The 23230-nt window shown below is 45.0% G+C and overlaps 1 protein-coding gene across 1 annotated transcript in view; it reads right to left on the bottom strand.

The window, feature by feature from the left end:
• The window catches only part of LOC128692835 (disintegrin and metalloproteinase domain-containing protein unc-71), a 740447-nt gene that overhangs the window by 378184 nt on the left and 339033 nt on the right, over positions 1-23230 (bottom strand). The window lies entirely within an intron of this gene.

Raw genomic sequence — 23230 nt, 5'->3', positions numbered from 1 at the left:
AAGTGGCTAGGTTATTGTGGACAATAGCGCAAGAATATATGGACATGCAAAAGGCCTAGGAACTAGGCCCTGGGAGTAATAGTTATAAAATAAAAAGTCAAGAGGTCTCCACAGTGAAAATTTCCTTATACATCCCCTCAAGGTAAGCAGCTTGATGCTGTGAGAAAGGAAGGGGAGGGGGGTCTTGATCCAAGGAATTAAAGGTGGTGCTGTGCTGTGTTGCTACAGCACAGCACCACCTCAACTGTGTTACTATAAGCACAGCACCACCTAAGCAGTGTTACTACAAGCACAGCACCACCTCAGCAGTGTTACTACAAGCACAGCACCACCTCAGCAGTGTTACTACAAGCACAGCACCACCTCAGCAGTGTTACTACAAGCACAGCACCGCCTCAGCAGTGTTACTACAAGCACAGCACCACCTCATCAGTATTACTACAAGCACAGCACCACCTCAGCAGTGTTAACACAAGCACAGCACCACCTCAGCAGTGTTACTACAAGCACAGCACCACCTCAGCAGTGTTACTACAAGCACAGCACCACCTCAGCAGTGTTACTACAAGCACAGCACCACCTCAGCAGTGTTACAAGCACAGCACCACCTCAGCAGTGTTACTACAAGCACAGCACCACCTCAGCAGTGTTACTACAAGCACAGCACCACCTCAGCAGTGTTACAAGCACAGCACCACCTCAGCAGTGTTACTACAAGCACAGCACCACCTCATCAGTATTACTACAAGCACAGCACCACCTCAGCAGTGTTACTACAAGCACAGCATCACCTCAGCAGTGTTACTACAAGCACAGCACCACCTCATCAGTGTTACTACAAGCACAGCACCACCTCAGCAGTGTTACTACAAGCACAGCACCACCTCAGCAGTGTTACTACAAGCACAGCACCACCTCAGCAGTGTTACTACAAGCACAGCACCACCTCAGCAGTGTTACTACAAGCACAGCACCACCTCAGCAGTGTTACTACAAGCACAGCACCACCTCAGCAGTGTTACTACAAGCACAGCACCACCTCAGCAGTGTTACTACAAGCACAGCATCACCTCAGCAGTGTTACTACAAGCACAGCACCACCTCATCAGTGTTACTACAAGCACAGCACCACCTCAGCAGTGTTACTACAAGCACAGCACCACCTCAGCAGTGTTACTACAAGCACAGCACCACCTCAGCAGTGTTACTACAAGCACAGCACCACCTCAGCAGTGTTACTACAGGCACAGCACCACCTCAGCAGTGTTACTACAAGCACAGCACCACCTCAGCAGTGTTACTACAAGCACAGCACCACCTCAGCAGTGTTACTACAGGCACAGCACCACCTCAGCAGTGTTACTACAAGCACAGCACCACCTCAGCAGTGTTAATACAAGCACAGCACCACCTCAGCAGTGTTACTACAAGCACAGCACCACCTCAGCAGTGTTACTACAAGCACAGCACCACCTCAGCAGTGTTACTACAAGCACAGCACCACCTCAGCAGTGTTACTACAAGCACAGCACCACCTCAGCAGTGTTACTACAAGCACAGCACCACCTCAGCAGTGTTACTACAAGCACAGCACCACCTCAGCAGTGTTACAAGCACAGCACCACCTCAGCAGTGTTACTACAGGCACAGTACTAACCCCAGCTCTCATTCTCGTGTTTAACACATAAACATCATAGCACAATATCGTCTTCTACTGAAAATGTTTGAATGTGTATGTTAGAAGCATCTAACTAACACAACAACAAATCACCGACGTGATTTCATTTACATCAAGGATCTTCCAAACATATCCCAACACCTGAAACCCATTCTCTTTGCTGACGACACGACTTATGTTATCTCCCACACTAATTTTGCCACCCTCAACACCATTGTTAACGAGGAGCTGCTCAAAATATCGACTTGGATGACAGCCAATAAACTTAATCTTAACACTGGCAAAACCTACTATATTATGTTTGGTAGCAAAGCAGGTGTTGCGCAACTTAACATTAAGATCGACAACACTCTAATTGCCAGACATAATGAGGGCAAATTCCTAGGCCTATACCTTGACAACAACCTGAATTTCAGCACCCATATCCAACACATAAAAAAAAGTATCCAAAACGGTTGGGATCCTCTCCAAGATACGATACTACATGCCGCAAGATGCCCTTCTCACACTATACCATTCACTTATATATCCATACCTCACCTATGCTATTTGTGCTTGGGGATCAACTGCAGCAACACACCTAAAGCCAATAATAACCCAACAAAAAGCCACAGTAAGAATAATCACTAAATCCCATCCCTGGCAACACCCCCCCCCACTCTTCATAGACCTAAACCTACTCCCTGTTCAGTACATCCACACTTACTACTGTGCAATCTACATCTACAGGACCTTAAATTCCAATATTAACCTTGACCTAAAACGCTTTCTTGATAGTTGTGACAGAACCCACAGGCATAACACCAGACACAAACATCTCTATGACATTCCCCGTGTCCGACTAAACCTTTACAAAAAATCAATGTATGTCAAAAGCCCTAAAATCTGGAACACCCTACTTGAAAACTCTAGAACTGCAGACACATTCATCACCTTCAAAACTATCATTAGAAAACATCTTATCTCCCTGATACACCCCGTCAACTAATTACACGAATACCACCTGGTGGTTCACACTTACACTCACTCACCCATTTGACCATAAACAGAAATCTCAATCTCAATCTTAAAATAATGAATCTTAACTAGTCATAAGTTGGCCTGTGATACTCCAATACTGAAACTATGTATAGTGCCAAAACAAAAGCATTCACATTGCTAAACTCACAAACTAGTATTTAGTCACTTAGCCATAATACCAACTTACCTCATAATTTGTAATATTTTAAATTTAAGAATTAAACTAAGTCTGCCCGAAATGCCTAGCCATGCTAAGCGTTCTAGTGGTACACTCTGTAATTAGTATTTAACTACATGTAAACCACACAATAACCAAATTCTGTAAAGTCAGCATTGTAATCCTTATAGAGAATAAACTTTGAATTTGAATTTGAATTGAACCAGGTTCAATGAAAACGTAAAGCAGGTTCAATGAGAACGTAAAGCAGGTTTAATGAGAACATAAAGCAGGTTCAGTGAGGACATAAAGCAGGTTCAATGAGAACATAACGCAGGTTCAATGAGAACGTAAAGAAGGTTCCATGAGGATGTAAAGCAGGTTCAATGAGCACTTAAATCAGGTTCAATGAGGACGTAAAGTAGGTTCAATGAGGACGTAAAGCAGGTTCAATGAGGATGTAAAGCAGATTCAATGAGGACGTAAAGCAGGTTCAATGAGGACGTAAAGCAGGATCAACGAGTATGTAAAGAAGGTTCAACGATTACATAAGCAGGTTTAAGGAGGATGTAAAGCAGGCTCAACAAGTACATAAATCAGGTTCTCAGGTTCAACGAGTACATAAAGCAGGTTCAATGAGTACATAAATCAGGTTCAATGAGGCTGTAAAGCAGGTTCAACGAGTACATAAAGCAGGTTCAATGAGGATGCAAAACAGGTTCAATGAGAACGTAAAGGAGATTCAATAAGGACGAATTTCAGATGCGTCGCTGTAGAAAAAAAAAAAGAAATAAGAGCTGGAAGGGAGTGTAAAAGGATGAAAATAGTCAGTGGAGGAGACGAGTAATGTGGGAGACCTAGGAGTAACAATATCGGAAAATATTACATACAAGAATCACAACAGTGATAACATGAACCTTCCAAACAAGAACTGAAAAATCAATAACGATAGTCTTATTTTTAACCTGACACCGTTCAAGGACCCCAGTGGAAATAAGTCACTTTGATATTTTTTGGGGAGGGAGAGGGTTTATCCTAAGTAATATACACATATGTTACTATGTAAAACAACCACCGTGAAAAAAAAAACCCAGTGAAATTGCAAGCGCTTGTGTGATATCTCACATTATCAAGGTCTGGTCCAAAATATTACGAAAAGCGAAAAGCGACTGGCATTTCACCTTTTTTTTTCACATTGGTTGTTTAGCATATTGTGATATCACTTGTTTATTGTGATCTTATTGCATCATATGTTACCATGCGTGATAACTGTTCTTATGTGTACTTGTACCTCAATAATCTTACTCTAGCAGCCACAAAAAAGACAGACGGGACTGCAAATCTGGAGACTGTACTGAGCTTTTACAGTGAGTGTACCAGTTCAAACATTGAAATTATTGGGAATCCCTGGAACACAGGCGAGAAAGATACATTAAATTTTTACATCTAATTATGGAATCACTGGTTCCAAATCATCTCACTGAAAGTGTTCCTAAACAGAGCAGGAGACGTAAGGTTATAGCAAAATAGCTAAAACAAAGTAAGTATAACAAACTAGCTATAACAAAGTATTATTTAACTATAGATAAGTGAATCATGGAAACACTAAGATAAGTCTGGCAAAAGAGGCAGCAGAGGAAAAATTAAGAAGCGTTCAAATGTGAACGTTTATGAGTGTGAGTTTACCTGGAGGGTGTTCCGGGGGTCAAAGCCCCCGCGGCCCGGTCCATGACCAGGCCTCGCGGTGGATCAGGACCTGATAAACCAGGCTGTTACTGCTGGCCATACGTAAACCGACGTAGGCCCCACATCCCGGCAAGGGCTGCTTCCTATCTGATTACTACAACCCACAACACTACTACCCATGTGCAATGTGGCCACACATAATAAAAAATAATATTAACCTCTCTCTATCTCTTTGTCTCTATCTCTCTCTTTCTTCCTATCGGTCTTCTGTCTTCTTTCTTCTCGATTCTTTCTTTGCTTCTTGTCTCTCTGCACTCTACTGTTTCTCCCTTTCCATTGTCACTTTTTTTTCCCCGTAATGCTGAAGTATTCCTGGAAAAGAAGGAAGAGGAGAAGCGGTGGGAATAGGAGGAAGAGAGAGAGAGTCAGGGAAGGAATGAGACGAGGGATGGATGGGGGGGGGGAGAGACTGAATACTCAATTAAGACTTGTTTGTATGTGGTGGCCACCCGACGGCCGATAGAGATTGAAGCATGATTGTCAATTAGTGCCATTTATCAGCGGTGAGCCTCGTCAACCCTGCCAGCACGGGCGTGGACGGCACTAGGATGTGGATCTCACCCTGAGGGAGAAGGAAGGAGGCAGGGAGACAGAGGGAGGGAGAAAGAAGGAGGTAGGGAGACAGAAGGAGGGAGAAGGAATGAGGCAGGAAGACAGAGGGAGGGAGAAGGAATGAGGCAGGGAAACAGACGGAAGGAGAAGGAACGAGGCAGGGGAGACAAAGGGAGGGAGAAGGAAGGAGGCAGGGGAGACAGGAGGGAGAAGGAAGGAGGTAGGGAGACAGAGGGAGGGAGAAGGAATGAGGCAGGGAGACAGACGGAAGGAGAAGGAACGAGGCAGGGGAGACAAAGGGAGGGAGAAGGAAGGAGGCAGGGGAGACAGGAGGGAGAAGGAAGGAGGTAGGGAGACAGAGGGAGGGAGAAGGAATGAGGCAGGGAGACAGACGGAGGGAAGGAGGTAGTGAGTTTTTGAAGACCATTTTGACGTGTGAGATCACAATGGGAGAGAGAGAGAGAGAGAGAGAGAGAGAGAGAGAGAGAGAGAGAGAGAGAGAGAGAGAGAGAGAGAGATACCAGGTGCAATTACTGCTACAAGAAAGAACATAAGGAGGACCAGTGTCGGAAGAAAAAGGAACTTGACAGACAGGACCACCTGTTTAGAGACCTGTTCTCAGAACAAACCAGCAGGATCTCTGAATTGGTGAACACTCTCACACGTCACCCACTCAGCTACTCCTATCTCAGCCCAGCAGGTGGTATTGTGCCTTATATAAGACCACAGACCTACATCCCTGCAGCTGCCTCAGTACCCTACCTCTCTCAAGGGCAGGCACCTTACATGCCTTACACACCCACCACCTCAAGCTGACCACTTCATCATGAGGAGCCAGTCTATCAGCATCCTGACGGCCAACATTAGAGGTTTCATTACTGATGTTGGAGAGCTCACACATAGTTTTGTGAACACTCGACATCCCGACATGATAGCTGTTGTTGAAACATTTTTGGATGACAGGACTCCAGAAAATTTTGCAAGAATTGCTGGCTACACCTCATGGATGAGAAGAGACAGGCAAGGGCAAGGAGGAGGTGTTGCTGTGTGCTTCTCTAAAAGTGTTCATGCCCAGCACATTGATGTTGCCACCCTTACTCATCTTGAAATGATGTTCTTCAAGCTATGCATGAACACTAGTACCTCTGTACTAGCATGTGCAATGTACAGACCTCAGTGGCAACATGCAGACACCATCAATTTCCTAATGGAAAATATTGACTCCCTTCTGCTACAACACAACTGTCAACATATCATAATTGTTGGTGATCTCGACCAACACTTTATACAGAGGGACTTTGATGACCTTCTTGCAGTATTTGACATGAGAAACTTTGTTGATTTCCCTACTCACATCTCTGGCTTCTCCCTCGGCCCAGTAGTGAGTGATCTGGCAGAAGGCATAGTCACATGTCAACCCCTCGGCTATGTTGGATCGTCTGACCACAAGGCTGTTTTTACGACACTTAAGATCCCACCAGAACGAGGTGAGGAGTCCACACGCACAACCTGGCTATGGGAAAGAGGTAATTGGCCAGCCCTTTGCTCTGAGCTCGCCACCACCGATTGGAATGCTCTTCTCCAAGGGGATGTTGACAACCAAGTGAAAGCCTTCACTGGACACATCCTTAATCTACAACAGGAACACATTCCTCACCGGCAATATGTGACGAAGCCCACAGATCAGCCTTGGTTTGGCTTTCGTTGTAGAGAGGCTGCTACTGCTAAGTACAAAGCATGGCGAAGGTATAAGAGACATCCTACCACCTATAACAGGAACTTGCACGGGCAAGCCTGTAGGCATGAGTGACGTTCAAAAGTGGGCCACTGCTAAATGAGAGGTGGACACTAAAAGAAAGCTAGCATCAGGTAGGGAAGGCTCCAAAACCTGGTAGTCCCTGGTCAAGGACAGACAAGGTTATCTGCCTGATGAACTCATTCTACCTCTAAATCGACAGGATGGGATCACCTCTTCCAGTAGTCAAGAGAAGGCGGACCTCTTTGCTGAACACTTTGCTACCAAAATGCAAGTTCCTGATCCAGCAAGGGACCCTCCTTGGCTAGCTGCAAGAACTGTGTCAAAACTGTCAGTGGTGACAATAAGGCAGGAGGAGGTGCATTTCCATCTTAAATCACTTGACCAAGAAAAGGCTGTGGGTCCAGACAAGTTGAGCCCAAGATTGCTGAGAAGATGTGCAGACCAGCTAGCAGCACCTCTAACTCGCATCCTTCAGCACTGCCTAGTACAGGGTAAATGGCCCTCTCTATGGAAAGAGGCAAATGTAGTCCCTGTGCACAAAAAGAATAGCAGAGCAGAAATCAGCAACTACACACCAGTGCCACTCCTGTCAATCACTCAATTCATATTCAAATTCAAAGTTTATTCTCTATAAGGATTACAATGCTGAGTTTACAGAAATTTGGTTATTGTTTGGTTTACATGTAGTAAAATTGTGATTACAGAGTGTACCACTAGAACGCTTAGCATGGCTAGGCATTTCGGGCATACTTAGTTTTATTCTTAATTGTAAAATATTACAAATTATGAGGTAAGTTGGTATTATGGCTAAGTGACTAAATACTAGTTTGTGAGTTTAGCAATGTGAATGCTTTTGTTTTGGCACAGTACATAGTTTCAGTATTGGAGTATCACAGGATTCATTATTTTAAGACTGAGATTAATATTTCTGTTTATGGTCAAATGAGTGAGTGAGTGTAAGTGTGAACCACCAGGTGGTATTCGTGTAGTTAGTTGACGGGGTGTATCAGGGAGATAAGATGTTTTCTAATGGTAGTTTTGAAGGTGATGAATGTGTCTGCAGTTCTAGAGTTCTCAGGTAGGGCATTCCAGATTTTAGGGCCTTTGACATACATTGAATTTTTGTAAAGGTTTAGTCGGACACGGGGAATGTCGTAGAGATGTTTGTGTCTAGTGTTATGCCTGTGGGCTCTGTCACAACTATCAAGAAAGCGTTTTAGGTCAAGGTTGATATTAGAGTTTAAGGCCCTGTAGATGTAGATTGCACAGTAGTAAGTGTGGATGTACTGAACTGGGAGTAAGTTTAGATCTATGAAGCGTGGGGGGGTGTGTTGCCAGGGATGGGATTTAGTGATTATTCTTACTGCAGCTTTTTGTTGGGTTATTATTGGCTTTAGGTGTGTTGCTGCAGTTGATCCCCAAGCACAAATAGCATAGGTGAGGTATGGATAAATAAGTGAGTGGTATAGTGTGAGAAGGGCATTTTGCGGCACGTAGTATCGTATCTTGGAGAGGATCCCAACCGTTTTGGATACTATTTTGGCTATATGCTGGATATGGGTGCTGAAATTCAGGTTGTTGTCAAGGTATAAGCCTAGGAATTTTCCCCCATTATTTCTGGTAATTAGAGTGTTGTCAATCTTAATGTTAATTTGTGCATCTCCTGCTCTGCTACCAAACATAATATAGTAGGTTTTGTCAGTGTTAAGCGTAAGTTTATTGGCTGTCATCCAAGTCGATATTTTAATCAGCTCCTCATTCACAATGGTGTTGAGGGTGGCAAGATTAGGGTGAGAGATGACATAAGTCGTGTCATCAGTTTCAGGTGTTGGGATACGTTTGGAAGGTCATTGATGTATATGAGGAAGAGCAGGGGACCAAGGACACTTCCCTGCGGAACTCCAGTATCAAGTGGCCGTGTTGCTGATGCTGTGTCTTTAATGGTGACGTACTGATACCTATTAGTAATGTAAGATTTGAAATAAGCAAGCGCATGGCCTCTTATACCGTAGTGATCAAGTTTGTGGAGTAGGATGTCGTGGTCTACTGTGTCAAAAGCTTTTCTTAGGTCAATAAAAATTCCTAGTGGATATTCCTTATTTTCCAATGCTGTGTAAAGCAGATCTAGCATTTTTATGATTGCATCATTAGTGCTTTTATTTTTCCTGAATCCAAACTGGCAGGGGTTGAGTATGTTTTGAGCCGTTATAAATGAATACAGTCTCCTGTGCACGAGTTTCTCAAAGATTTTGGATAGCAATGGTAAGTTAGATATTGGCCTATAGTTGTTTAAGTCTGTAGGGTCACCACCTTTATGTATTGGTGTAACCCTTGCCATCTTGAGTAGTAAGATCCTTGAGACAATAATCTCAAGACAAATGACAGAGTTTTTTGACTACCACTCACTACTTTGTGATCGTCAATATGGCTTCAGGAAAGGTTACTCTGCTGCTGATCTGTTGTTAAACCTCTCCACTAAGTGGCACCAGTCACTGGATGAAACCAAAGTCAGCTGTGTGGTAGCACTGGACATTGCTGGCGCTTTCAACCGGGTGTGGCACCAGGGCTTCTTAGCAAAACTTCAAGCACTGGGAATTGCAGGCTCTACGCTATGTCTCCTCAGTGATTACCTTCATGGTAGATCTCTAAGTGTAGTTCTCAATGGAACGGAATCAGCAAGACATCCTATGGGGCAAGCGTTCCACAAGGAAGCGTGCTGGGACCATTGTTATGGAATGTGTACTTCAACGACCTTCTTCATCTCATCCCAGAATCACATGCATATGCAGACGACTGTACACTGACATTCACTTATCCAAGAGAAGAAATGCCAGCTGCTCTAAGCTACATCAATCACCAGCTAAGAGCTATATCAGCTTGGGGAAGTAGATGGCAAGTAACATTTGCACCTGAGAAAATGCAAATGATGATCGTCTCTAGGCACCATGATGGTAATGCTGGTGCAGTAGTAAGGATGAATGGGAGGGTGTTGGCACCTGGAGAAGAAGTTGATATCCTTGGGGTGAAATTTGACTCCAAACTAACCATGAAGAACCATGTTGTAAATCTTGCAAACAAGGCAGCCAGGTAGCTTACAGCACTTCGCCGTATCTCGCATCTGCTTGACAGTAGGGGTTGCAAGATTCTGTACGAGGCACAAGTACGCTTACACCTTGAGTGTGCTCCACTTTCTTGGTTTGCCTGCCCCCCACCCCCCTTCTCATCTGCGACTGCTTGACAGAGTAGAGAACAGAGCAAGATGTCTCATCTCTCGCCTGGACCCATCCTGGATAGATCTGTCATTTCAGCAGAGCCTTCAACACAGGAGGGATGTGTGTTGCCTTACAAGGCCAATATTGTCAAAGTACCACACTTGGATCCACTTCGAGGACAGCGTGAAACAAGCTTTTATGACACAAGACGGGCAGAAAGCAGCAACTTCACTCTGGCTGTACCCTTCTCCAGAACTTCACTCCATCTGAGATCCTATATACCCAGGATGACTCGAGTATGGAACACATTCGTACAGCATTATAATGTCAACGAGATAAAGTCAGTTGATCAGATGAAAATGCTGGCCCACAGATGGCTCCAACTTCATCCTGTTCCCTACTTGTATGTCATAACAATAAAAATGCTTTCAAATGAGCTGATGTAGGTAACAGCTCTTAGCTTGCCAATAAAGTTAGGAATCCTTAATAGCTTGTCAATAAAGCTAGAGATCCTTAACCTAACTTTGTCAAACCCTGTGTAAAAAGAGAGAGAGAGAGAGAGAGAGAGAGAGAGAGAGAGAGAGAGAGAGAGAGAGAGAGAGAGAATAAAACTAGGGATCCTTAACCTAACCTTGTCAAACCCTGTGTAAAAAAAAGAGAGAAAGAGAGAGAGAAAGAGATAGATAGATAGATAGATAGATAGAGAGAGAGAGAGAGAGAGAGAGAGAGAGAGAGAGAGAGAGAGAGAGAGAGAGAGAGAGAGAGAGAGAGAGAGAGATAGAGCATAGCCACTTGGAATATAATGTTGGGATTCTCAGGCGAAAATCTTAAAATCTTAAAATGAATTAATATGACCGATAGGGACAGACTTGTTTAATTGAGAGGAGAATGATGGTGAAGACACAGGTGGAAGCTGTATTGTATACCATTCAGGTACAACTTGTCAGACACTGCAGCATCATGGAATCTTGGTACAGAGGACATCTCCACAACCTTCTCGCTTGTTTCTGGCCCATCCCTCGGGTATGACCTACTTCCACTGGGAAATCCCGTCTACCAAACATACAGATGATCCGAAGAAAGTATTTCTTTACTCTCAGGCAGGTTAATAAGTGAAATAACTAAACGAAGCAGTGGTGGAGGCAGACTCAAGAGTAGATATGATAGGGAGTAGGGACAGCGAGCGCGCGAGTCACGCCTTCCGTGCTCCGGGAATGTAAGTGTTTTTAAGGGCTACCCAAGTGTTCTGCAAGGGTTCCTAAGTGTGTCAGTGTAGTGAACAATCCTAGAAGTGATTTTTAATCTGCCTGAGCCACATAAGTGTGAGGAGAGCCACAATTTTGTAAGTGATCTAGAAAATAAAAGCGTTGTGGCGCAGAGTGGGCAGGCTAGTGTGGGTGGTAAGGCGACGTTGTCAAGTGTAACCCAAGAAAGATAATAAAGTGAAACAATCGTGTGACCAGTGAGAGAAATACAGTGAATAGGGTACATTATTAACGAGAAGAAATTGAGGTGGATCTATGCCAGGACATACATCGAGCTGGATCTACGCCAGGACGTCACATCGAGCTGCAATCTACAGGCTGCTACAGCTACACTACAAGTACTGTATCCACCTATGAATGGTTGTTTGGGTGTGGGGTTCCAGGTTCCAATTAACCGCCAAGCTGAATGTGAATGGTCTAACTCTCATAGCACGATAAAGAATAGGCACTCAAGTATTCAGTAAGGAATAGCAATTGGTAATCCATTGAACAAGGCGATTAACTTACTATAAGCAGGTCAAGCATAGGCAACATTGTAAGTAGGTGAGCGTAAGTCTCAGGAGGGTGGGAGTCAGGTCACAAGAGGTTGTGGACACAAGCGACAACTGAGAATCCACATTACACTCCAAGCAAAATCCACCTACTTTTCAGACACATAATAAACCCACACATAATTCGACACATAATTACACACACACACACACACACACACACACACACACACACACACACACACACACACACACACACACACACACACACACACATACACACACACAGCAAGACTGGATCTTGTGTTCACCCTGAGCAGTTCAGACATCGAGGACATCACTTACGAGAGGCCCCTTGGAGCTAGCGATCATGTGGTTCTGAGTTTTGACTATATAGTAGAGTTACAAGTGGAGAAGGTAACAGGAACTGAAGGGGACAGGCCAAACTATAAAAGGGGGGACTACACAGGTATGAGAAACTTCCTGCAGGAGGTTCAGTGGGACAGAGAAATGGTAGGAAAATCAGTAAACGAGATGATGGAATATGTGGCAACAAAGTGCAAGGAGGCAGAGGAAAGTTTTGTTCCCAAGGGAAACAGAAATAATAGGAAGACCAAAACGAGTCCTTGGTTTACCCGAAGGTGTAGGGAGGCAAAAACTAAGTGCAACAGAGAATGGAAAAGGTACAGGAGGCATAGGACCCAGGAAAACAAGGAGATTAGTAGAAGAGCCAGAAACGAGTATGCGCAGATAAGGAGGGAGGCCCAGCGACAGTATGAAAACGACATAGCATCGAAAGTCAAATCTGACCCGAAACTGCTGTATAGCCACATTAGGAGGAAGACAACAGTCAAGGACCAGGTGATAAGGCTGAGGAAAGAAGGTGGAGAACTCACAAGAAACGATCAAGAGGTATGTGAGGAGCTCAACACGAGATTTAAGGAAGTATTTACAGTAGAGACAGGAAGGACTCTGGGGGGACAGACCAGATGGGGACACCAACAAGGAATACACCAACAAGTGTTGGACGACATACATACAGATGAGGAGGAGGTGAAGAAACTGCTAAGGGACATCGATACCTCAAAGGCAATGGGACCGGACAACATCTCTCCATGGGTCCTTAGAGAGGGAGCAGATATGTTGTGCGTACCACTTACCACAATCTTCAACACATCCCTGGAAACTGGGCAACTACCTGAGGTATGGAAGATGGCAAATGTAGTTCCCATTTTCAAAAAAGGAGACAGAAAAGAGGCACTAAACTATAGACCTGTGTCATTGACGTGTATAGTATGCAAAATTATGGAGAAGATTATCAGGAGGAGAGTGGTGGAGCACCTGGAACGGAACAGGAGTATAAATGCCAACCAGCACGGATTCACGGAAGGCAAATCCTGTGTCACCAACCTTCTGGAGTTTTATGATAAAATAACAGAAGTAAGACAAGAGAGAGAGGGGTGGGTTGATTGCATCTTCTTGGACTGCAAGAAGGCTTTTGACACAGTTCCTCACAAGAGATTTGTGCAGAAGCTAGAGCATCAGGCGCATATAACAGGAAGGGCACTGCAATGGATCAGAGAATACCTGACAGGGAGGCAACGAGTCATGGTACGTAATGATGTATCACAGTGGGCACCTGTGACGAGCGGGGTCCCACAGGGGTCGGTCCTAGGACCAGTGCTATTTTTGGTATATGTGAACGACATGACGGAAGGGTTAGACTCAGAAGTGTCCCTGTTTGCAGATGATGTGAAGTTAATGAGGAGAATTAAATCTGATGAGGACCAGGCAGGACTTCAAAGAGACCTGGACAGACTGGACACCTGGTCCAGCAAATGGCTTCTCGAATTTAATCCTGCCAAATGCAAAGTCATGAAGATAGGGGAAGGGCACAGAAGACCACAGACAGAGTATAGGCTAGGTGGCCAAAGACTGCAAACCTCACTCAAGGAGAAAGATCTTGGGGTGAGTATAACACCGAGCATGTCTCCGGAAGCACACATCAATCAGATAAATGCTGCAGCATATGGGCGCCTGGCAAACCTGAGAACAGCATTCCGACACCTTAGTAAGGAATCATTCAAGACACTGTACACCGTGTATGTCAGGCCCATACTGGAGTATGCAGCACCTGTTTGGAACCCGCACTTGATAAAGCACGTCAAGAAACTAGAGAAAGTACAAAGGTTTGCAACAAGGTTAGTTCCAGAGCTAAGGGGAATGTCCTATGAAGAAAGATTAAGGGAAATCGGCCTGACGACACTGGAGGACAGGAGGGTCAGGGGAGACATGATAACGACATATAAAATACTGCGTGGAATAGACAAGGTGGACAAGGACAGGATGTTCCAGGGAGGGGACACAGAAACAAGAGGCCACAATTGGAAGTTGAAGACACAAATGAGTCAGAGAGATAGTAGGAAGTATTTCTTCAGTCATAGAGTTGTAAGGCAGTGGAATAGCCTAGAAAATGACGTAGTGGAGGCAGGAACCATACACAGTTTTAAGACGAGGTTTGATAAAGCTCATGGAGCGGGGAGAGAGAGGGTCTAGTAGCAACCGGTGAAGAGGCGGGGCCAGGAGCTAGGACTCGACCCCTGCAACCACAAATAGGTGAGTACAAATAGGTGAGTACACACATATATACACACACACATGCGCAAACACACACACACACACACACACACACACACACACACACACACACACACACACACATACATACACACACACATACACACACACAGGAATCATTCAGGACCCTGTACACCGTGTACGTTAGGCCCATATTGGAGTATGCGGCACCAGTTTGGAACCCACACCTAGCCAAGCACGTGAAGAAACTAGAGAAAGTGCAAAGGTTTGCAACAAGACTAGACCCAGAGCTAAGAGGTATGTCCTACGAGGAGAGGTTAAGGGAAATCAACCTGACGACACTGGAGGACAGGAGAGATAGGGGGGACATGATAACGACATACAAAATACTGAGAGGAATTGACAAGGTGGACAAAGACAGGATGTTCCAGAGATTGGACACAGTAACAAGGGGACACAGTTGGAAGCTGAAGACACAGATGAATCACAGGGATGTTAGGAAGTATTTCTTCAGCCACAGAGTAGTCAGTAAGTGGAATAGTTTGGGAAGTGATGTAGTGGAGGCAGGATCCATACATAGCTTTAAGCAGAGGTATGATAAAGCTCACGGCTCAGGGAGAGTGACCTAGTAGCGATCAGTGAAGAGGCGGGGCCAGGAGCTCGGACTCGACCCCCGCAACCTCAACTAGGTGAGAACTAGGTGAGTACACACATACACACACACACATATACATACACACACACACACACACACACACACACACACACACACACACACACACACACACACACATACACACACACACACACACACACACACACACTGTAAGTACGTGCCAGTCAAGTCCCAGGAGGTTGGGGGTCAGGTCACAAGAAGTTGTGGGCAGCCAAGGACCACTGAGACTCTACATTACAACGCACAAGCCACCTACCTTTCAGTACATAATAAACCCACACATAATTCCACACAAAATTACACACACACACACACACACACACACACACACACACACACACACACACACACACACACACACACACACACACACACACACTCACACACACATATCCAGACTCACACATACACTACTCCCCTCACCACCGACATCTCACTACTTCCCCTGATCCCTCCCCTCCCTCGTTCACCCTCCCCTCCCCAGTTCACCCTCCCCCTCCCCACCCCTCCCCACTCTTCTCCCACATAGCCACAGTTCCTCCACTACCTTCTCCCCCACACTCTGACATACACACTAACCTAACATACAGAACTACATAGGTTTCCCACTGTGAGGCAATCAGGATAAAACAAAAATGGGTTGCCAGAGAGCAACAAGAAAAACCAAGGAACAGGAGGAGGAAGCTGCAAAGGAAGATTGGGCAGCAGAGCTCATAAAAAGGGATCATGAATGGGAAAAGAAACTAGAAGAACTTAGCATGAGAATGGAAGAGAGGATAGATATGGAAAGCAGGAAGTGGGAGGTGCATGTCAAAGCAGCAGAGGCTAGGATACAGAGTTTAGAAGAGGAACTGAAAAATCTGAAACAGCCTAAAGAACTAAAGAACATTTTGGGATTGACAACAGAGACTGCTACCTCAACCACAAATAAGGGGACTGTAGGGAAAGAAGGGGCACAACTGCATGGAGAAGCTCTATCAGAGGAGACTGTAGTAAATGAAAGAGCTAAGCTTTATGTGGAGGCCCTAACAGACAACAACAGAGCCCAAGGAAAGCCGAGAAGGGAAAATGACAGGCCACTGAGCCCAAGTACATTAGCCAGTGAAACTGAAGAAAGGAAAGCTGCAGTGGAGGAAACCAAATTGAATGAGGGGATACACAGGGATATGCAGTGGGAGAATGAAAGGGTGAGGTCAGTCTTTGTGTATGGGCTCCAGGAAGTTGAAGGGGAAACATATGAAGCAAGAAAACAAGGGAAAAAAAAAAACAATTGAAAGCATCATGAAAGCAATAGGAGAAGACGACATGACCCAGCTGGAAAATTTTCGGAGAATAGGGGGGTTTGTAAAAAAAAGAACCCGGCCAGTGAAAGTGACCTTCAAGGCAGAAGCGACTCGGACCAGGATCCTGCAGGAGAAAGCACGATTAAGGGACATGCCGGCATACAGGAAGGTGTATCTCGACCGCGACAGAGCACAAGAAGAAAGGCAGAAACTGAGAGAGATGGTACAAAGGCGAAAGGAGGAACGAGAGGGGATGGAGAAGACAGACAGGAGATCCCAGACCCAGGAAGAAGATCAAATACAGTCTCCCTCACAACTTTCTATGGAAGCCTCCCAACCAGGTCAACCCCAGTGCAACCAAACACTCTAAATCAAAACACCCATGCCACATCCAATGCCCCCACCCACTACATTACAAACTCCACCCCCACAGCAACAACCCATAGTTCCTTACCAGGTCTCCCACTTCCCCAACCCCAATATACCTCCCAGACCACAGTCTTAGAAAAGAAGTTGAAGGTGTGGTATACAAATGCAGATGGAATAACTAACAAGTAAGAGGAGTGGCACGAAAGAATCAAGGAGACATCCCCAGACATAATAGCACTCACAGAAACAAAACTCACCAGAATAATAACAGATTCAATCTTTCCATCCGGATATCAAATCCTCAGGAAAGACAGAGGGAGGAGAGGGGGAGGAGGAGTTGCACTGCTCATTAAAAATTAGTGGGGTTTCGAGAAAATAGAAGGAATGGATGGCACGGGCGAAAGGGACTATTTAGTAGGAACAATCCAGTCTGAGGGACATAAGGTGATAATTGCAGTAATGTACAACCCACCACAGAACTGCAGGAGGCCAAGAGAAGAATACGATGAGAGCAACAGAGCAATGATCGACACACTAGCCGAGGTGGCCAGGAGAGCACACATGGGGGGAGCAAAGTTACTAGTTATGGGTGATTTCAACCACAAGGAGATTGACTGGGAAAACCTGGAGCCCCATGGGGGTCCCGAAACATGGAGAGCCAAGATGATGGATGTGGTACTGGAAAACCTCATGCATCAACATGTTAGAGACACTACCAGAGAGAGAGGAGAGGATGAACCAGCAAGGCTGGACCTTTTATTCACCTTGAGTAGTTCGGACATCGAGGGTATCATGTATGAAAGGCCCCTGGGAGCTAGTGATCATGTGGTTCTGTGCTTCGACTACATAGTTGAGCTCCAAGTGGAGAGAGAAGCAGGAATAGGCTGGGAAAAACCAAACTACAAAAGGAGGAACTACTCAGGCATGAGGAACTTCCTTCAAGACATTCAGTGGGAGAGGGAACTGACAGGAAAACCAGTACAAGAAATGATGGACTATGTGGAAACAAAATGCAAGGAGGCAGAGGAGAGGTTTGTTCCCAAGGGAAACAGAAATAATGGGAAGAACAGAACGAGTCCTTGGTTCACCCAAAGGTGTAGGGAGGCAAAAACTAGGTGTACTAGAGAATGGAAAAGGTACAGAAGACAGAGAACTCAGGAAAATAAAGAAATCAGCCGAAGAGCCAGAAACGAATATGCACAGATAAGAAGGGAGGCTCAGAGACAATATGAAAATGACATAGCATCAAAAGTAAAGACTGACCCGAAGGTGTTGTACAGCCACATCAGGAGGAAAACAACAGTCAAGGACCAGGTAATCAGACTGAGGAAGGGTGATGGGGAATTCACAAGAAACGACCAAGAGGTATGTCAGGAGCTCAACACAAGATTTAAAGAGGTATTTACAGTGGAAACCAGTAGAACTCCAGGAAATCAGAACAGGGGGGCACACCAGCAAGTGCTGGATGAGGTACATATAACCAAGGAGGAGGTGAAGAAGCTGCTATGCGAACTTGACACCTCAAAGGCGGTGGGACCAGACAACATCTCTCCATGGGTCCTTAAAGAGGGAGCAGAGATACTGTGTGAGCCATTAACAAAGATCTTCAACACATCATTTGAAACTGGGCAACTCCCTGAGGTATGGAAAATGGCAAATGTAGTCCCAATTTTTAAAAAGGGAGACAGACATGAGGCACTAAACTCCAGACCTGTATCACTAACGTGTATAGTATGCAAGGTCATGGAGAAGATCATCAGGAGGAGAGTGGTGGGGCACCTGGAATGAAACAGGTGTATAATTGACAACCAGCACGGTTTCAGGGAAGGAAAATCCTGTGTCACAAACCTACTAGAGTTTTATGACAAGGTGACAGAAGTAAGACAAGAGAGAGAGGGGTGGATCGACTGCATACTTTTGGACTGCAAAAAGGCCTTCGACACAGTTCCACATAAGAGGTTACTGCAAAAGCTAGAGGATCAGTCACACATAACAGGAAAGGCACTGCAATGGATCAGAGAATATCTGACAGGGAGGCAACAACGAGTCATGGTGCGCGACGAGGTGTCAGAGTGGGTGCCTGTGACAAGCGGGGTTCCACAGGGGTCAGTCCTAGGACCTGTGCTGTTCTTGGTATATGTGAACGACATAACGGAAGGGATAGACTCAGAAGTGTCCTTGTTTGCAGATGATGCGAAGTTAATGAGAAGAATCAAATCGGATGAGGATCAGGCAGGACTACAAAGAGACCTGGACAGGCTACAAGCCTGGTCCAGCAACTGGCTCCTTGAATTTAACCCTGCCAAATGCAAAGTCATGAAGATTGGGGAAGGGCAAAGAAGACCACAGACACAATATAGTTTAGATGGCCAAAGACTGCAAACCTCACTCAAGGAAAAAGATCTGGGGGTGAGTATAACACCGAGCATATCTCCTGAGGCGCGCATCAATCAGATAACTGCTGCAGCATACGGGTGCCTGGCAAACCTACGGATAGCGTTCCGATACCTCAGTAAGGATTCGTTTAAGACTCTGTATACCATTTACGTCAGGCCCATACTGGAGTATGCAGCACCAGTTTGGAATCCACACCTAGTCAAGCACGTCAAGAAATTAGAGAAAGTGCAAAGGTTTGCAACAAGACTAGTCCCAGAGCTACGGGGATTGTCCTACGAAGAAAGGTTGAGGGAAATCGGCCTGATGACACTGGAGAACAGGAGGGTCGGGGAGACATGATAACGACATATAAAATACTGCGCGGAATAGACAAAGTGGACAAAGACGGGATGTTCCAGAGAAGGGACACAGACACAAGAGGTCACAATTGGAAGTTGAAGACTCAGATGAATCAAAGGGATGTTAGGAAGTATTTCTTCAGTCATAGAGTAGTCAGGCAGTGGAATGGCCTAGAAAGTGACGTAGTGGAGGCGGGAACCATACATAGTTTTAAGGCGAGGTATGATAGAGCTCATGGGGCAGGGAGAGAGAGTACCTAGTAGCAATCAGCGAAGAGGCGGGGCCAGGAGCTATGAATCGACCCCTGCAACCACAAATAGGTAAGTACAAATAGGCGAGTACACACACACACAGGAGGAGGTGGAGAAGCTCCTAAGTGACCTTGATACCTCAAACGGGGTGTGACCGGACATCTCTCCGTGGGTCCTTAGAGAGGGAGCAGAGACACTATGTGTGCCACTAACCAAAATCTTCAACACTTCCCTTGAAACTGGGCAACTACCTGAAGGGTAGACAGAAATGAAGCACCAAATTATAGACCAGTGTCACTGACATGTATAGTATGCAAAGTCTTGGAAAAGATTATCAGGAGAAGAGTGGTGGAGCACCTGGAGCAGAACAAGATTATAAACGACAGCCAGCACGGATTCATGGAAGGCAAATCCTGTGTCACAAACCTACTAGAGTTTTATGACAAGGTAACTGAAGTAAGAAATGAGAGGGAGGGGTGGGTTGATTGCATTTTCTTGGACTGCAAGAAGGCCTTCGACACAGTTCCTCGCAAGAGATTAGTACAGAAGCTAGAGGATCAGGTACGTATAACAGGAAGGGCACTGCAATGGATCAGAGAATACCTAACAGGGAGGCAACAGCGAGTCATGGTCCGTGATGAGGTATCACAGTGGGCGCCAGTGACGAGCGGGCTCCCACTGGGGTCAGTCCTGGGACCAGTGCTATTCTTAGTATATGTGAACGACATGACAGAAGGGATAGACTCAGAAGTGTCCCTGTTTGAAGATGACGTGAAGTTAATGAGGAGAATTAAATTAGACGCAGACCAGACAGGTCTACAAAGAGACCTGGACAGGCTGGATGTGTGGCCCAGAAACTGGCTCCTAGAATTTAACCCCGCCAAATGCAAAGTCATGAAGATCGGAGGAGGGCAAAGATCGCAGACAGAGTATAGGCTAGGTGGCCAAAGGCTGCAAACCTCACTCAAGGAGAAAGACCTAGGAGTGAGTATAATACTGACTAAATCGCCAGAAGCACACATTAACCAGATAACTGCTGCGACATATATGCGCCTGGCAAACCTGAGAATAGCGTTCCGGTACCTCAGTAAGGAATCGTTCAAGACTTTATACACTGTGTACATTAGGCCCATACTGGAGTATGCAGCACCAGTTTGGAACCCACACCTGGTCAAACATGTCAAGAAATTAGAGAAAGTGCAAAGGTTTGCAACAAGGCTAGTTCCAGAGCTAAGAGGAATGTCCTGTAAAGATAGGTTAAGGGAAATCGGTCTGACAACACCGGAGGACAGGAGGGCCAGGGGAGACATGATAACGACATACAAAATACTGCATGGAATAGACAAAGTGGACAGAGACAGGATGTTCCAGAGATGGGACACAGAAACAAGGGGTCACAATTGGAAGCTGAAGACTCAGATGAGTCAAAGGGATGTTAGGAAGTATTTCTTCAGTCATAGAGTAGTTAGGAAGTGAAATAGTCTGGCAAGCGATGTAGTGGAGGCAGGAACTATACATAGTTTTAAGACGAGGTATGATAAATGTTGCAACCCCTGAATGGGTTGCAATGATTATTATGTATATATATAATTATTATCTTTTCATATAATTTTGTATTGCTTATATTTGTGATAATAGCTAAATCGTAAATGTATTGCTTTATATTATTATTTGACTTAGTTTCCTTTGGTTAGGTAGGATGTAACATATTATGTGCTCAGTTCAAGTCTTGATTGTCTAACTACTGTAATTATCACTTGTGGCTCGTTAGACTGCCGGCTTCTGGTACTGAGCTGCAGCTGTCCACGGAGCTATCACGTGATCGAGGGGGGGTGTCCTCACCTCGCCTGAAGTATTCAGTCTGATCTAGACTCGCTGGGTGGTTGGATGTATTCCAGACAAAGTGCCCTAATCTCCCTTATAGGATCTTGTTGGAAGACCATCTCTAGCTTTCTTGTAGTTTCTGTGATACTCTGTTCACAGAACATTGTATAGACTTAGTGATTTTCGACGTTGTACTGAGGTTGTGTGTCTCTTAGACACTCTGAGTAACTCAGGTCCTGAGCTGTAGCTTCTGACCTAACTTGTACTGGTATCTGTGTATTATCACAGTCAGGGATTTTCTTATGCTGAACTTAGATTCAGTAGTATGGGAGTTTTGTGACTTTTGTGGAGGATCTGCAGATGGTCCCTACTTAGCGTCGTTATATTATCTCCTTGTTCCTGATTGTGTCGCAGTTGCTTGTTATATTGTTGTTCGGCTTATCAGTCGTTTTATTGTTCAAGCAGACTGTTCTGATTGCCAGTTGGTCAAGAAGTTAGTTTATTTGAGGACTTTGTCAGTCACTTGTTTAAGTCTATTCGAGGCGTGAGACATAGCGAACTACTTAGAGCACTTACACACAAACTTACTTGTACATATTTGTAATATCTTATTAAATGTTAATGTACCAGACGGTACTTAAGAATTATAAATGTGATATGTGCTTTCAGCACAATAATATTGTACTCGAGAAAAGTTATATTATTTTGATTACTGTGATTAATTTAATTTAATTTAATTTGATAATATACCTCTAGACTTAATAAATTTATTAAATTTTAATTTCTCTAGTTAGTAGCCTACCAGTTGTAATCCTGAAGCACTATTGAATCATACTGAATTCTAATGGATAATTGGACAAGGATACTGACTAATTGTTACGAGAACCCAGTAACAGGCTTGATGCTAGAAGGGCAGTCCTTTCTAGTATTCACTGGAGATCTCTAAGCTTTTTGAATCGTGTTTTTTGTAACAATAAAGCTCATGGATCAGAGGGAGAGAGGACCTAGTAGCGGTCGGCGAAGAGGCGGGGCCAGGAGCTGAGTCTCGACCCCTGCAACCACAATTAGGTGAATTAGGTGACTACACACACACACACACACACACACACACACACACACACACACACACACACACACACACACAGAGGCGTTACGATAAAACAACCACATAAATCCACAACTGTGAATCCGGAATCCGTGTCCAATATCGACGATTGAGATAAGCCGATTCTCGCAGCTGAGGTTTGGGCCTGACAGGATGTTTTTTATCCCCCCCCCCGGGGCAGATATAGGTGTCCAGGTGCCTGACGACTCACCTGGGCAGCAAAGACACATGACCACCACTTATTAGGGGAGACCACACGAAGGAAGAACAGGTTGAATGGTGGGCAGTTTGTGTGGGACGAGGGAAGATTGTGCTGGGGTTGGAGAAAGTTGTTGGAACATTGGTATTATCCTCGATAATTTCACGAAGGTCATTAAGGCTGCATGTCACCTGTTCGCCACCAGTCAAGAACTCGTTGATTACTTAAATGGGAATTGAAGCACACTTTAAGTGTAATATGGACTGAGAGATATACACCTCTTGTATATACACGGAGAGACATACACCA

Source organism: Cherax quadricarinatus, chromosome 3 (genome assembly GCF_038502225.1).
Source record: "Cherax quadricarinatus isolate ZL_2023a chromosome 3, ASM3850222v1, whole genome shotgun sequence".
NCBI classification, from domain to species: Eukaryota; Metazoa; Arthropoda; class Malacostraca; order Decapoda; family Parastacidae; genus Cherax; species Cherax quadricarinatus.
This window is presented reverse-complemented; position numbering and strand designations above follow the sequence as displayed.